A 14,833-nucleotide genomic window follows, 5' to 3' on the forward strand; every position below is an offset into this window, starting at 1 on the left:
GTCTATAATCTTGTCCATTCTATCAGAGTACCCTAGGCTGGATTTGGTGTCTTTCGTCGTCAGAACTTTTTCCTTTGCCTTTATCCTTGTAATTTAACGAAGATCCATTGCGCAATTTGGTTGAAATTGAAATTATTAAATTGGGTGCATTTTGGATGAATGAAGAGTAAATGTGTAGGTGTAATTGTACTATATCCACTACAACAAATCTTTACAATAACGACACAAGATTAGAGACGCAAATGATTGCGTTACTAAATTTTGAAAAATCATCAAAATACACGACGCAAAACAATAGCGTCCCCAAATTTAGTCCAATTAGACACATGTATAGTTGCGCCCCAAATTATAATTGCCAATTACAAATTAATAAAAAATAAGTTGATTAAAACAATTACCAATGGAACAAAACTCAGAGAAACAGATCCATCGTTCTCCCTCTCTCCCATCTTCCAATCCCTAGCTCTGTAACTCTCAGCCGGCGCGCCTCCGTCATTCCGCCGCCACCGGTAAAGGTCATCGTTCCCCCTTCATTATCGAAACCCTCCACTCACGATGTGTACGCACACTACCGTGGTGACGTCTCCAAGGCTCATCGATTGCTTCTTCGCTAAGCTCAGGGAGAAAGAGGTGAATTTTCTCTCTGATTCGTGATTGGATTGGTATGTTGAGGTCGTTTTTGGTTGTGTTGTCAGTATAAATGTTATGATTGATTCGGTGCTTCGTGCTTCGTTATTGTAGCTGTATTGAGATGAATCAGGTTCAAATCGACAAATCGTGAGCTTATTCTGATGTTTTGTGCTTGTGATTGATTTCGTTTGATGATAATCTCCTATTTCCTGTGCTTATAATTGATTTCATTCGATTTATAATTATAGGTTCAATTCAATAAATCAGGTTCAATTCTCTATCACTTTCCAGTTTCTTCTTTCGATATTTGTGTCAATTTGAAATATTTTGGGAACATATTGTATGAATCAACTCTGATTATATCATCTTCTACTTGTGATATTTTCAGCCAGTATCTTAAGTGCAAAACTGGAGAGGCAATTACTTACTACATTGGAAATCAGACTTGTTTGAAATGAAGAGGTATTTTTCCTATAGTCTTGATAGTATCCCTTTGAACATATATTTGCCATTTTTTATATGAGTATAAATATTAAATGTGTTTCCTTTTTCTGTGCATTGTGATTAGTCTCGAGTATTGTGATTAGTCTCAGCTACCATCTTGTCTTGTTTTGTTCTTTTCAGACGATTAAATGAGGAAGATATGTACTACGCGCTGGTCTTTCATTGTAGAAGAACAATAGGTAACTTTAATTCCTCTGATTACATGATATTGATTGTGATTGTTGATTTATGATTATGATTATTAGATTGATTCAAGAACACAAAGTTGATTTTCTTCGCCTTATCAAAAGAAGAGTACAATAAGATTTCTATTTATGCGGATAACATAGTTGCAGTTGTGAGTTTATATGATTGGGTCCAAAATTTGTGGTTCTTTTCCCTGATGCAGTGTTGACAACATACTAGGCTAGCTAACAAGATCAATGCCACATGATATAACAGTTATTCCCGAGGAACGTGAAGCTATAGAAAGGGTAAGGCGCTTTGACTAGATTTCAATTTTTAGCGTTTGTATGACATTTGAAGGTTGCAACACTTTCTGAAATCTATAGCGAGATTTTTCTTTATCGTAGGCCACAAAATGTTTTAGGTTTCCTAGTTTGTATAGATGCAACGGACTATATTAGAGCTTGATTTTCTGCAGTTTTAAAAGTAAAATCATTGGTAATGAGATTTTGATTTTGTGATGGATGAAGCCTTTAGAGTATGACTAAATTGGTGTTGTGTTGTGTTGTGTTTATGAAAGAATAGGAGGGAATCTAGCGCGTTAGCATCAGAGTAGGGAGAACTGTGTTATTGCTCCCAAATGCCCTGTTACTGGAAAGAGAATTCAAGAGGTAAGTTGTATTCACCAATTTTGCATTTTATATTTTCTGGATAAATGTGATTGAATCTATGGCAAAAGGGCTATCCATTTTGTAGAAATACATAAAGTGAAATAGTCAAGGATGTAGAGTGAATAGCAAAAGGGGCTGCCCGGATGGTTATGTTTGCTAGCTGCTAAACCCTAATGATCTGATTGAATGACAATCATCCAATTTGGCCTTATCTGTTCTGTGAAGTTCATTCGGTCAGCTACTGATCCTTGGATATCTAATGTTTTTATTTATTGTAGCTATTTAATTTTCATCTTCTAATTGAGTTTCTGAAGTTAGAAGACTTTATTCTCTCTATATTTCATGACTTGATTAATAAAAAGAAAATCTTTCTTTTTTATCTCTTATGTGCTACAGAAAACTCTTGAGGAATGTTAACAGCGTGTGGATTGCGGCCTAGCAAGGTGCAACTTCACTCACGAACATATCGTTTTGTATGAAAACGGAGAAGCTGAACCAGGTCTGCTCCTTGGTGTCTATGTAGCCATTTTTAACACTAATATTAGTTAAGTTAGTGTTAGTTTGTGTTCTGTATAAGGTAAAGGTCGAGTCTTGGTTATAAGGCTCTACGTTTTCGATGTATGAAGATATTTGGTTGGTTGGTAAAGGTGAAATCTTGCAGAATTAATGATAGATTTGGGATATGAAGTTTTATTTGTATTTGAAATGTGTATGGTTGCTATGATCTGAAATTTAGCTACTGATCATGGTTACAAGTTACATAGCTAGTGAAATTGTGTTGTGTTCTTGATTTAAAGGGTTTGGTAATAGTCCCAATGTGTTTATAAACGTTTAGGGACGCTTTTTAATAGTGTCCCCAATTTCGCATTTAGGGATGCTTTTTAATAGTGTCCCTAATTTGTGTTTTTAGGGACGCTTTAAAAGCATCTCAAAATAATTCACCGACGCTCACTATTTGCGTCCTTATTTTTATTTGGCACGCCACCAGTAAGGACGCTTTTTGAAGCGTCGGTGATATATTTAGCAACATAAAAAGGCGTCTCTAATTGATTAAAAATGCGTCCCTAGCCATTCTTTTTCTTGTAGTGATCATAGTATATAAACCTACAAGCTATGGAGTTTATAAAAAAAAAAGTACTACTAGTATAGTTGTTTTTACAAGTAAATTTTGGTTTATTTACACTGATCTCCAATATAAGTGAGTTAAATCTACCGGGAGATAGGAAGGAGAATAGAAATTCAATATCTTATTTCCCGTGATGAAATCATCTCCCCCCGCCCAAAGATTTTGGCAAAAAATAGAAGAAAAACAAATAATATAATAATGGGAATGTATGATCAATTACTTTGTGTGGGTCTCTTGTCAAAGGAGAATTCCTTAGAGACGTGAATAGTGATGTGATGATCTTGTGAGGAGCTGAGCTCCACCTCTGCATCCATATGGGAGACAGGGCGCTGGAACCGGCTGGGAGACGGCGATTCCGTGTCGGAGTTGTCCATTTCGGGGCAGTAGTGGCGGAGGAGGTGGATGGGCGACGTGTGGCGCGAGGGCGTCGCAGGCCGGCTCGACAACGGAGTCGTTTGCCGGCTTTCTTTTACGTGTTTCCTGGCCGTGTGGTGCCAGTTTCTTAGCGCCCTCGCTACTCTATCGTTGAATATCGTCGGTTTCATGTTTGATCCCATCTATACATTAATTAATTATTTAATTAAAATACGTAATTAATTAATTTAATAATTAGATCTATTCATTACCTGAGTGACAAGGGCATAAAGTGGGAGAGTCACATAGCTGCAAAGTATTTGTATGAGAATCCTGTTGATCAAAATTAGTTACTCAACTGTATTAATTTCAAACAAGCGAGCATTATTATAATTATATGGAAGATATATTTACCCCATTGAGATCCTGATTACGATATCCTCCACGTGCTCATGAAAGCACGATTTTAATCCGAATTCAAACTATTCAACAAAATAAAAGGTCAACATTAATTAATAAGTAATAGGAGTAGTATAATAGTATGTGCCAGTGTATTGATAATTTTGTATCTGATCATCTATATATGAAACTCACCCAACTCCATGCAAAGAAGGCGAGTTGAAACGCATTCTGCAACATTTCAAAAAAAGATTCATATTAATTTTAATTAATTAGATATTTATAATTTATTTACGATAATTAGTAGTAAATGAAAAAGTAGGTACCTGAAAAAGTACAAAATTAATAAGGTAGAGTACAAGGCGTGGACGATTAAACCAGAAAAGGTCATCTCCCGGTTGAACCACAAGAACGCCTTTAACGACTTCACCCCTTTCTTGTATTCTGAGAGCCATTTTGGAAATTATCACTTGTAGCTTCGTCCCCACTACTAATATCACCTGTCCATTTTTCAACATTTTTATTTCAACCTAATTAATCGATTAAAGTCTTTAATTATGTCAACTTTCGAATGTGTATGCAGAAAATTCACAACTTACAATCAAGGGGATGAATGGTAGCCAAAGATAAGAATACCAGCCTGCCCACATACAAAATAGCAATTAATCAAATTATGGTCAATCAAAATGTGCCAAGAAATCTAGAATCAATCATAGACCTTCTTGAAATAAGAAAGATATATTTTGGGTTGAATTTTCTCTTTAATAAAAACCATTTTTTTTACCCGGGGAAAGCTGAACGCATGTATTGGGATTAAATCATTTGTCTTATTTATACGAATGATTCTTATACTATATTAAGGCTCAATGTACTTTAAATTTATTTGGGCATATATAGACTTTTCCAAGTAAGATTAAATACTGTAAATTCCCATGCAAAGGAGCGGACCGTTCTCTTTCTATTAACTGGATCAATTTAGACGATAGATCTTAATGGTCAAAATTGATTTTTTGAAAGATTTTTTGTTCATACGCCAAATTAATGCTAGCTCTACGATTTTAAATTTTTTTTTAACATAAAATAATGCTTCTGTTCCTTACGTAAAAAATACTAATAATGTTAATATATCAGAGATATATACTCCAAATGGGTTTTTAGTTCATAGGTAACATAATGAGTTGAGATATGCAAATTTAAAAAGGATACCCCTTTAAAAAGGTTTTTTTTATTTTTATTTTTACCAAAAAAAAAAATTTCTATATTAGGAAATTTGTTTTTGTCTAATAAGATGAGATACATTTTTCACTAATCTTATTTTCTTTTTTAACCCCCTTAATTTAAATTTTGTATTAAAAATTTTTGTTTTGAAAGTTTTTTATTTTTGGGGGGGAAAGGGTATTATAAAATTACGAACCTAATTCCCACAACCACTTTGAAGTCCTCTTCAAGCGATCTATTGATATATTTCTGAAAATCAAATTGATGGCTTTGGGGTGCAAGGTGTGCCTGATCATTAATTGTATAAAACAATCATCATATTAAATTTCTCTAATAAAACAATGCTTACAATATTTATAAAAAAAAAAAAAATTTTTTTCACAATAATATCTTTGAAACCAAATTAGATTTTTTTAATCAATCAAGTCTGGGGTTTACTTACCGTGATAAATCCATGCCGAAGAGTCAAGTAATCCACTTTTGGAACAGATCTTCCCAAAATTTTCGGAAGGGAAATTAACCTGAAAATCAAATTAAAAATACATGATTGTAAAAAAACGACACCAATAACTGATTGAGACTTCTAGGTGATTAATCATTTTTAGTTTGTTAATGCATTAATTAATTAATAAATTAAAATTGAGGGTTGTGGTAAGGGAAAAAGGGCAACATTGAAGCGCTATAAAAGCTGAAACGGTCAAGCCCCGATAAGTACAATTATTGACCTTGAATGTGCAATAAAAAATGAATAGAGGTGTAGTTTTTTTAATAATTTTTCCCAAAAAACAGTATATGATTTTCTTCAACTTTATGAAATGCAATCATATCCACATATTTATTTACACCAGGTATTTATAACAAGATTCAGGAAAGACAACATATTTGTTTTGATCTCTACTATACAAGTTTTGCAATATATTTTTCAATCTAACAAAAAAAAAAAAAATTGGCGATTCAATTTGATGAAGATGGAATTAATAATTAGAGAAAATTTTGGTGATTCATTTATTTGGAAAAACTTACAATCCATATTGGAAAGGAGTTTTTCTCCCGAAGCTCAGGTGTCTCCTTCCAAATGATGTTTGTGTTGCAAATCTGAATCTCTCGGTCTATAAATATATACATAGTTAAGAATAAACATAATCAATTAGTAGTAATTCGAAATTAATAGTAATACTTAAAACACAAAAATGGACGTACCGTGTCAAATTGGTACTCTGCGGTCGTTGTTTCTTTCCCCCATGCTTTCCAACTTTTCATCTAATTAATTAATTAAAGGTATAATCAAGTAGGTGGATTGGATGGTTTTTAACGAGATGAAGATGAAGATGAGATGAAAATACATAGTACATACCTTAGCTCTTCCCAAGGCCATGGTGATGATACAATAAAGGACATGAAAAACGGCCAAAACGAAGATGAAGATATGCAGCTGATGTATTCCATCCGATGATACAAATGGTACTTTCCCCCTGCACTCATGCACACATTACTTAATTAGCGCTTAATTTTCTCTATAATCATCACGACACCAAAATCAAATACTAATACCTTTTCAGCGCATTTGTCGCTGCCGCCGCCGGCCAATATCCGCCTAGCCCCGCCTTCTATCCACAGGAGTCTTCTCCGGTGGCTCTCCTTCGTCGCCTTTGCCTACCGCCTTCGACTCCTCCTCGCTTTTGCTGCACGGATGCCACGACGCACCAGCCGACTTCGATATACATATATTAGATATCGGAGTCTGCCCAACTGTTAGCAGCAGCGATATAAACCCAGCAGCATCAACTCTTCAAATTAAAACAAAAATTAGAATTTCAAAATTATGATCATGAATATGGAATATCAAATCTTACCAGACTTAATCTTTTTAAGCGCTTCAAACAGAGCTCTTTTGTTCTTCGACTTCAACCACTGGTCATCATCAGATCATATTATGAACAAGAAATGTCAAATTTTGTAGTAAGGTTTTTTTTAATTCGTTACCTTTCCTATTTAAGTAGATGATGTGCTCGATCAGGATCGAAACCGCAACCAACGCGAAGCACACGACGCCACCGCCCACGTCGGCGTTTGCTCCAGCGACCTCCGCTACCTCCGGCCATTTTCACCGCTCCCAATAAATTCCACTGCTTGATTAAGACTCAATATCGATTCCAGTACAAAAATCTGATGAATTAAATGATTTTTTTAGATGTAAATTGAAACTAAGATTGATGTGATCATCAAGAAATGCATTAAATAAGTGTGAATTTTTTTTATTTAAAAAGGGAGAACACGGGTATAATGGTAAAACCCCTATTTGAAAAATTAGACTTGGACTATGGAGACGCGTGACAAAAGTGTCCGTGATCCCAATTTTGTTGAATGTGTGAACATGTGACAATTTTCTTTTATCTGTAACGTCAACCCTATATATATGTAAACTATTTTCCTGAATAATTACGGCAGTGTGATTTTCTAGTTGGGGTAGTAATTGCTAATACAAGTAGTACTTCATTTTTATTTTGTTTTAATTAATTATATGGGCTAGCTAGTCTTGTTCGTTGAATTTTGGAGATGGTAAATTGGTAATATACTCCACATATTACGAATGCCAAAGTTATAAAAATTTTAAGGGATTTCTATTTTGAAAGAGTGATTTGTGGACTATCAAGAGTCGAGATAATGGTGAGAGATGGAGTCGAGGGGATCCGGCGGATGCTGGATTTGAACCATCTGCCGGGGTTCGGCCGTTGGGGAAGGTTTAAAAAAGAAAATGAAAAATGAAAAAAAATCATTTTAATGAAATTGTTTTTTCATTCCATCGCAGTGGTTGAATTTCCAATTCTACGTATGGTCGAATCATACTACTACTAATTACGTAGCGGTAGCATGAACTGCTCGATACCAAATAAGTGGTGAGTAGAGGTTTAGTAGTGTATTATGGTGATTCTACAATTAATTTTTCATTGAAGAGCCCGGTTGTGTTTAGAGTTTAATGGTCGGCGAAAGAGTGTTTTAAAATTAATAAAGAAAACCCTCGGTCCAGGAAATCTTAAGGTCTAAATGAGAGCCCGAATACGTGGTTGGGCACACATTACAAACCTTTCCTTCAAACCCTAAACCACTTTATAAAAAAACTATCGGGGGTAGGGATCGAATCCACGAGAGATGAATGCACAAGTAAGCATGTTCAAAGACTTGGAAAACTATTTTGGACATCGCAATTTTGGGGTTGAGTTTTTAATTCTGACTTGGTAAATGAAATATTCTACTCTAGCGACTAGATCTGGAGGAAACATAAAAGCATGCATATTAACCGAAATAGAGCAAGACAATTACTAGACGAGCGAACACTTCCTAAACTAACTTAGACTTGGGAAAAGCTAAACGTGGGGACCATTTCGAAAAGTGATCGATTGAAAAAGCTGCAAATAACTAGCCAAAGGTTAACTAAACGGCATCCTCTTCTCCAATATTTATCACGAAACATCCGGGTAAAACGAGCAAAAATGAAGATCGAAGCAAATTAAACGAAATTAAACCGATAAAAATGAAGAACAAGTAAAACTAAGCGATCTACGACTAAAAAAACAAAAACAAAAATCGAACTTAAACAACAAATAAACGAAAAAAAACAGATCAACCCCGGGGACGCTTAATCCACCCCGGACCCAAGCCATCCACAACAATCAAACATCATTTTTCATCTCCGATCCTCACAATTTTCGTAGTTAAACCGTCAACAAAAATTTTCAAAAACCCAACCCAAACTCGATCAACCAACAATAATAAAATCAAACTAAAAACACCACGATAAGATAAAAAAAAAACGAACCGCTCCCAAAAGGGCCAAATCGAAAAATGGGAGAAAAAAGGGAAAAGCAAAAGATGATTGTTTCCCCCTCGTGAAGCGGTTTTGGGACTTTGGTGAAATGTAACCCCCCCCAAATTTCCGGGAGTGTGTGTAGAAAAGTGAAAACTAAGCTAAGAGGAAAAGTGATGATCTCATGTCAGCGTTTTATTTAAAAAGGAAACCAAACTTCCTCACTCCTTTTGCCCTCATTTGATGCTCCTTTGTCTATTGGCTCTTCCTTTTTCCCTTTTTTTTCCGCTAGCTTCATCTCCCCCCATCTTCTTTTTCCCAGGGGGCTAGCGGCTTCTCACACCGGCTTAAAAAACCTTTTTAGACCCATAAAATTTAAAATTTTCCCCCAAACCCAATGCATAAATTAGCCTTATTAATCATCTTGGCGAAAATATACCTTGAAACTCTAAAAACAAACAAATAAAACCAAGAATTTTAAGGGCCCAAAACAATATTTTTTTAAATAATTGTAAAATTATGTTAATATATGTACTTTAATAGAGTGAAATTTTAGTAAATACACAAAAAAGAACACTTAAATCGTGATGTACCTAAAAACTTAAAATCATCTAAATTTTTAAAGGTAATAATGTACTAATATAATACTCAATCATGTATAGTTGAGTTGGAGTCATCCTTTTCTTGTTGTCCAAAAATCGATTCATTTGTTTTTTTTGGCAAAACCTTAATTCTAACTCCTACTTTATTTTTTTTAAAAATTTTTTTTCTTTTTTAAAATTTTTTATTTTATTCTTTTTTCGTTTTTCAGAAACATTAATTTTTTAAATCCCATGCTCAAAAAATAACATATAACTTTACCTTTTATTTTTTTCCCTTACTTTTATTATGTTATCTTATTCTTTTTCATTTAAACTTTAAAACCCAATTTCTTAAATATCAGCTAAAAAAATCTATCATTCTTGTTTTTTTCTATTTTATTTTATTTTTTCATTTAACCTTGAAACATCTTTTTTTTTAAAACAAAATTTTAAAAGAAATGTACATCAAACTATTTAGATGAATCGTAATTTGTGTTGTTGTTTTAATTAAAATTTCATTGCATTATATAATAACTACTAATACTAATATTTTAAAAGCGTTATTAGAGGAATTATCAATTGGAACATTTGTACTTGTAGAAATTAGGGTTTTAAATTACTAGGCCTTTATAGTACTAGTATAGTTAATCAACAGAAATTTTATCAATACGCTATCGTATTTAATCATGCATGACATATACGTAGGTGGACTGATATTAGATCCATGATATCCATACACCTACTTGTATTTGTTTGATTTTTTTAATGGAAACATATAAATATATTATAGACGAATTAAAATTGACTAGCTATATGAATTCTTAACAGTTAATTTATACAGGAGTATTAAAATTCCCCTGTGCCATGGATTTGGCCAGAAAACTCAATATTTAAGCTGTCTGAGTTTGACATTTGTCTCAAAATCACATAAATATGTAGGTAGGCCCTGGCTAAGAATGTGTTTCATATGGATTTACCTAGATAAAATTCCTAGAACTGTACTGGGTTAAGTACACACCCTTATAAATCTTTGTCGATTCAACAAATGCAAACGATACTATTCTTTCAGTCCCAGGAAGATGCTAATTTTCCTTTTTTGGGTTGTCACACTTAAATAAAAACTCATTTATCTCTATTTCGATTCTCCATCTCTTTACTTTATTCTCACGCCAACACATAAAATAAAATTGCATAAAATCTCGTTCATTCAAGGAATAGGTAATCTTTATTGGGACGGAGAGTACTAAAAATCTAGAATGTGGAATTCCTATAATTTGATAAGAGTAATATTAATGGCAGAAAACAAGGAGTATTGTGAATTCCAATAATCATCTCATTATAATAAACACATTTTTTAAGAATGCAAAAATCGAGACACAATTATTTACGTGCCAATTCCGTGTACTAAGCGAACAGTTAAGGGGTTTGCATAATTTTGTAAGAAAGAAACAAAAAAGTGAAAATGATTTGAAAAGTGATCATACCCTAAATTTATGTATTATTGAAGATATTTTTTCTGAATACCGCACGCACGCATAGAAATGCGATAATTTAGGGACGACTTTTAAAGTTTATCAACACGTTTAGGCTTTACTTCTGCCATCTAAGCATAGATTAAACAACCATTAGGCAATCTCAATTTTTATCCAAGTTTATTCATATCAATCATAGACTAATTAAATGGTAAAAGTAATAAAGAAATTTTTATAACTTAATGTAGTTGAGGGTGAATGCCAGTCTTTTTGGTCTAGGAGTAGGAGATATCGTGACGCCGGCTAGACTTATGTACTCAGAGTGATCAGCGAGCAAAACATTAACAAATATGAATATCAGTACTACATAAAACATTGATTTTAAATTTTTTAGATTCTATTTTGAATATGATTTTTTAATTTATGAATTATGTGAAATTATGAAAATATTTCTATAATTTGACAATTGTTGAGGAATCATGCTCCAGACAAAGTATAAATATTACAATATACAATATTTCTGTATAGACAATATCCAATCCTAGCTAAAATACTATATGTCGCTAATATGTCACAGTTACATGCTTAATTTTCACTGACCTTATCGAATTGGCAAAACCATTATCCTACCAGACCTACCTACTAGTACAATGCAAGATTCAGTCAAAGTTTCGCTTCTGGCTGATTAGATCCAAGTTAATACTCCTACTTAGTACTAGTATAAAAAAATTGTTTTAGTAGTAGACAATAAATGTTTTAATAGTACTAAATTGATAAAACAATTGGAATACAAAATAGAAAAAATTTAGTGGAAATATTATTAGTAAAAATAGAGCTATTTCATTAAAATAGATATAGCTAGACTAATTTTAATGAATTAATCAAATTAGAAAATAAGATTATATTTCGTAAAAGGATAAAAATATAGTAGTACATCAATATATTAATAGTAACTGCTGCTGCCAATCAAATTCTTCTCTAATATGTAGAGACTATTTTGTTTTGCACTCTATTTCGCATGTATATGGCGGCTTATCCATTAATCAGTAGAACACAGACATATATATCTCTTTCTAGTCGATCTTTTCCAAAATAAGATACGTAAATTTCCTGGAATCAAATCTATTAATTAACGGGTCCAACTATTCTGACCCTCCATAGTATTCACTTGACTGGAGTTGAGGACGCAATTAATTCACTCAATTTTATCAAATCTATATTCTCTTTCTATTTAATGTTCATGGAAATTTTGACATTGTCACCTTCAAAGGTGGAACGCACTTCATTATATACGAGTGCCACTTTATTTCCATTGATTGGATATTTAGAACATACTTTAAATCTCTTATAATAATAATAATAAAATGTATACTTTATATCGAATACCCTTTAATTTTTAATATGGGATACTTTTTAGATGCAAAAAATGGGTCTCTATACATAATTAATCAACCTACACTACAAAAAGAAGATGTTTCAGCACCATGTGTCTAAAAAGAGTATGCATACTTTGGTAGCAAACAGACGTTTTTCTTGTAGTGCTACATACAATTGCTATTAATATACATTTACGAATTTTGTCCAACTTAACCACAAATTGTAAAACTCAAATAACATTTCAATCACGAAGTCGTCTATTGAATTGATGGACTATATTCAACCATTTACATCAAATTTAAACTCATTTTTAAGTATATGTCATATAAGAAAGTAGTTTTACTTCAATTATTTACACTAAATTCAAAATTTAAATAAAATTTTTTAGTATATGTCTCAAAAAAAAAAATCAGTAACACTATAACCCAAAAATGGGTAGGGATTCAGTAACTAAATTTAACTTACTAAAGTGGTGGCAAGATTTGAAAATTTAAACACACAGACAAACGGAAAAGATGGTTCCTCCAAACCACTACAAGAAATTAATGTATGAGGACATTTTTAGTCAATTAGAACTCAAATTTTGAAATCTATTACTTACACTTTAAAATGTCTTCAATTTTGATATTCAATTAAAATCAAGAAATGCAAATAAAAGAACAAGGTGTGATTGACGATAAATCATTCGCAGGACTAGTATCGATTTTGGTAGTTAAACAAAGCTTTTGCACGATTATGAGTATCGCAATCGGAAAAGGCAAAAAACGAATATTAACCATTTCCGCATTAAAGCCCTACACCCATACCCACACGTATCGTAGGAAAGGGTGTTCCCACATGTTTTCTCGTATTTTAACTATGTGAACACTAATAATATCATATATACCATTATATGTGTGTAACCTATTTATAACACGTATAGTAAAATAAAGGAAATTTCGTGACGAACCGGCTTCTATCATCTCAATTTTTCTATTCATGGAGAGAATTTCATTTTATGATTTTTTAACAAAACCTGGCTTGGTACGTCCCAACCCAAAAGCAACCAAATTTTACCCCTTTGGTCCGATGCATGGGCTCTTGAACCAATTCAATCTCTCCTTAAATCAAAAACATGCCTACCAAATTCATATATGGAGCATGTACCTTATATTCTTCACATCATTTTAGGAAGTTTTAATAATTGATATGAAGAAAACGAGTAATCTATTGCTTCATATTTTATAACCAAGTGAAAACAGATATGACCTTCACTAGAGAACCCACCTTAGACTTTGAAATGGAAAATGACGACTCAAGACTTCATTCAGGCAGTACAGTGGGGATACAAAGAGCCAAGGTAGTTGCCCCTTTTTTTATTTCTTTATTAATGTAACAGAATATTAACCAATTAAGAAACTGATTATATTAGTTTTGGCCCCTTCTTTATTTCACCATAAGCGAGACGCTTTTATTAAACACGAGATTTTTAAAAGAATGATATTTAAAGAATTAAGTGTAGAAAGAGTAAAGCACAAAAGAAAGTAGAGAAGTGAAGAGAAAAAAAAAAAAGAAAGAGAATAAAGCGATCGAGAGAAAATGTTTTTTCCTAAAAGGGGAAATTGTTCATTTTAGATGGGACATCCAAAAGAGGAATGTGACTCGTTTATGATGGGTTTGAGTGAGTACTTTGTATTAATTGAAGAAGTGGAAAAAATTGAAAAGAGACTCAAACTATAGACAAGGATGTCAATCGGGTCAACCTAGCGGGTTCAAGCCAATCCTACTCGTGTTAAGCGGGAAAATCATATTGTGATTTTTATCGGGTTATAAATATTCAACTCTAACCCTAAAGGTTCATGTTTCAAGCTAGCCCAACGGACTAATCGAACTAATGGTACGATAAAATTAACATGTGATCAAAGCAATACATAATAATAGTCATATTTATAGGATGTAAAAATTTAATTATGACAATTTTGAGAGTATATGATTAAACTCAAACATGATTAAATTTAGGAATTATATAAATAAAATAAAATATAACTTTTTTGAAATATTTTAAAGATGCATAAACTACAACACATGTTCGTATTTTAGTAGCGTTAGTTACATATACACATAGATTTACTTTTTATTTTTCATAAATAGTTATATTTGAGGACTTGCATTTGATCAAAATTAGAAATGCATATTTTCTTTCTTACCTACAGCATGTACAGAATCGCATTTTTTCTATGAGATTGTTACTCCATCGTCTAATTTTGTTTGTATTAAGGAATATTAACGAATTGAAAATAATATTCACTTCTCAATGCATATACAGGTTTTTAGTTGTTCATTGGACCTTACAATTGATTGTAGGTTGAATCCAATAAAATCCTTTTATTATAATTTAATTGTACAAAACACTCTTCGTGGCCCGTGGGTATTTTTTTTATATTTTAAAATTAGAATACTCTTGCATAGTGGGTTTAAATAGATTTCGGAGTGTATGTAATGACAAATAAATTTTTATGTGCTCAAGGCCCAATTTGTGGCCCAAAATATAC

General features: G+C 32.7%; 1 long non-coding RNA gene and 1 pseudogene across 9 annotated transcripts; one reads left to right on the forward strand and one right to left on the reverse strand.

The window, feature by feature from the left end:
- Positions 1 to 412: 412 nt before the first annotated feature.
- Positions 413 to 2,653, forward strand: LOC125199206. 9 transcript variants are annotated; one of them, XR_007172539.1, is made up of 9 exons: positions 413 to 630; positions 742 to 777; positions 879 to 897; positions 1,019 to 1,092; positions 1,255 to 1,313; positions 1,523 to 1,607; positions 1,880 to 1,970; positions 2,056 to 2,203; positions 2,367 to 2,653. It is a non-coding gene; the product is annotated as an uncharacterized LOC125199206 (long non-coding RNA). The 9 variants fall into 9 exon arrangements; XR_007172541.1 differs by having other exon boundaries at positions 742 to 760; XR_007172538.1 differs by lacking the exon at positions 742 to 777.
- A 616-nt stretch (positions 2,654 to 3,269) lies between these two features.
- Positions 3,270 to 9,170, reverse strand: LOC125199216 (annotated as a pseudogene).
- Positions 9,171 to 14,833: the final 5,663 nt, after the last annotated feature.

The sequence above is a fragment of the Salvia hispanica genome, unplaced genomic scaffold (assembly GCF_023119035.1).
Source record: "Salvia hispanica cultivar TCC Black 2014 unplaced genomic scaffold, UniMelb_Shisp_WGS_1.0 HiC_scaffold_425, whole genome shotgun sequence".
In the NCBI taxonomy this organism is placed as follows: Eukaryota; Viridiplantae; Streptophyta; class Magnoliopsida; order Lamiales; family Lamiaceae; genus Salvia; species Salvia hispanica.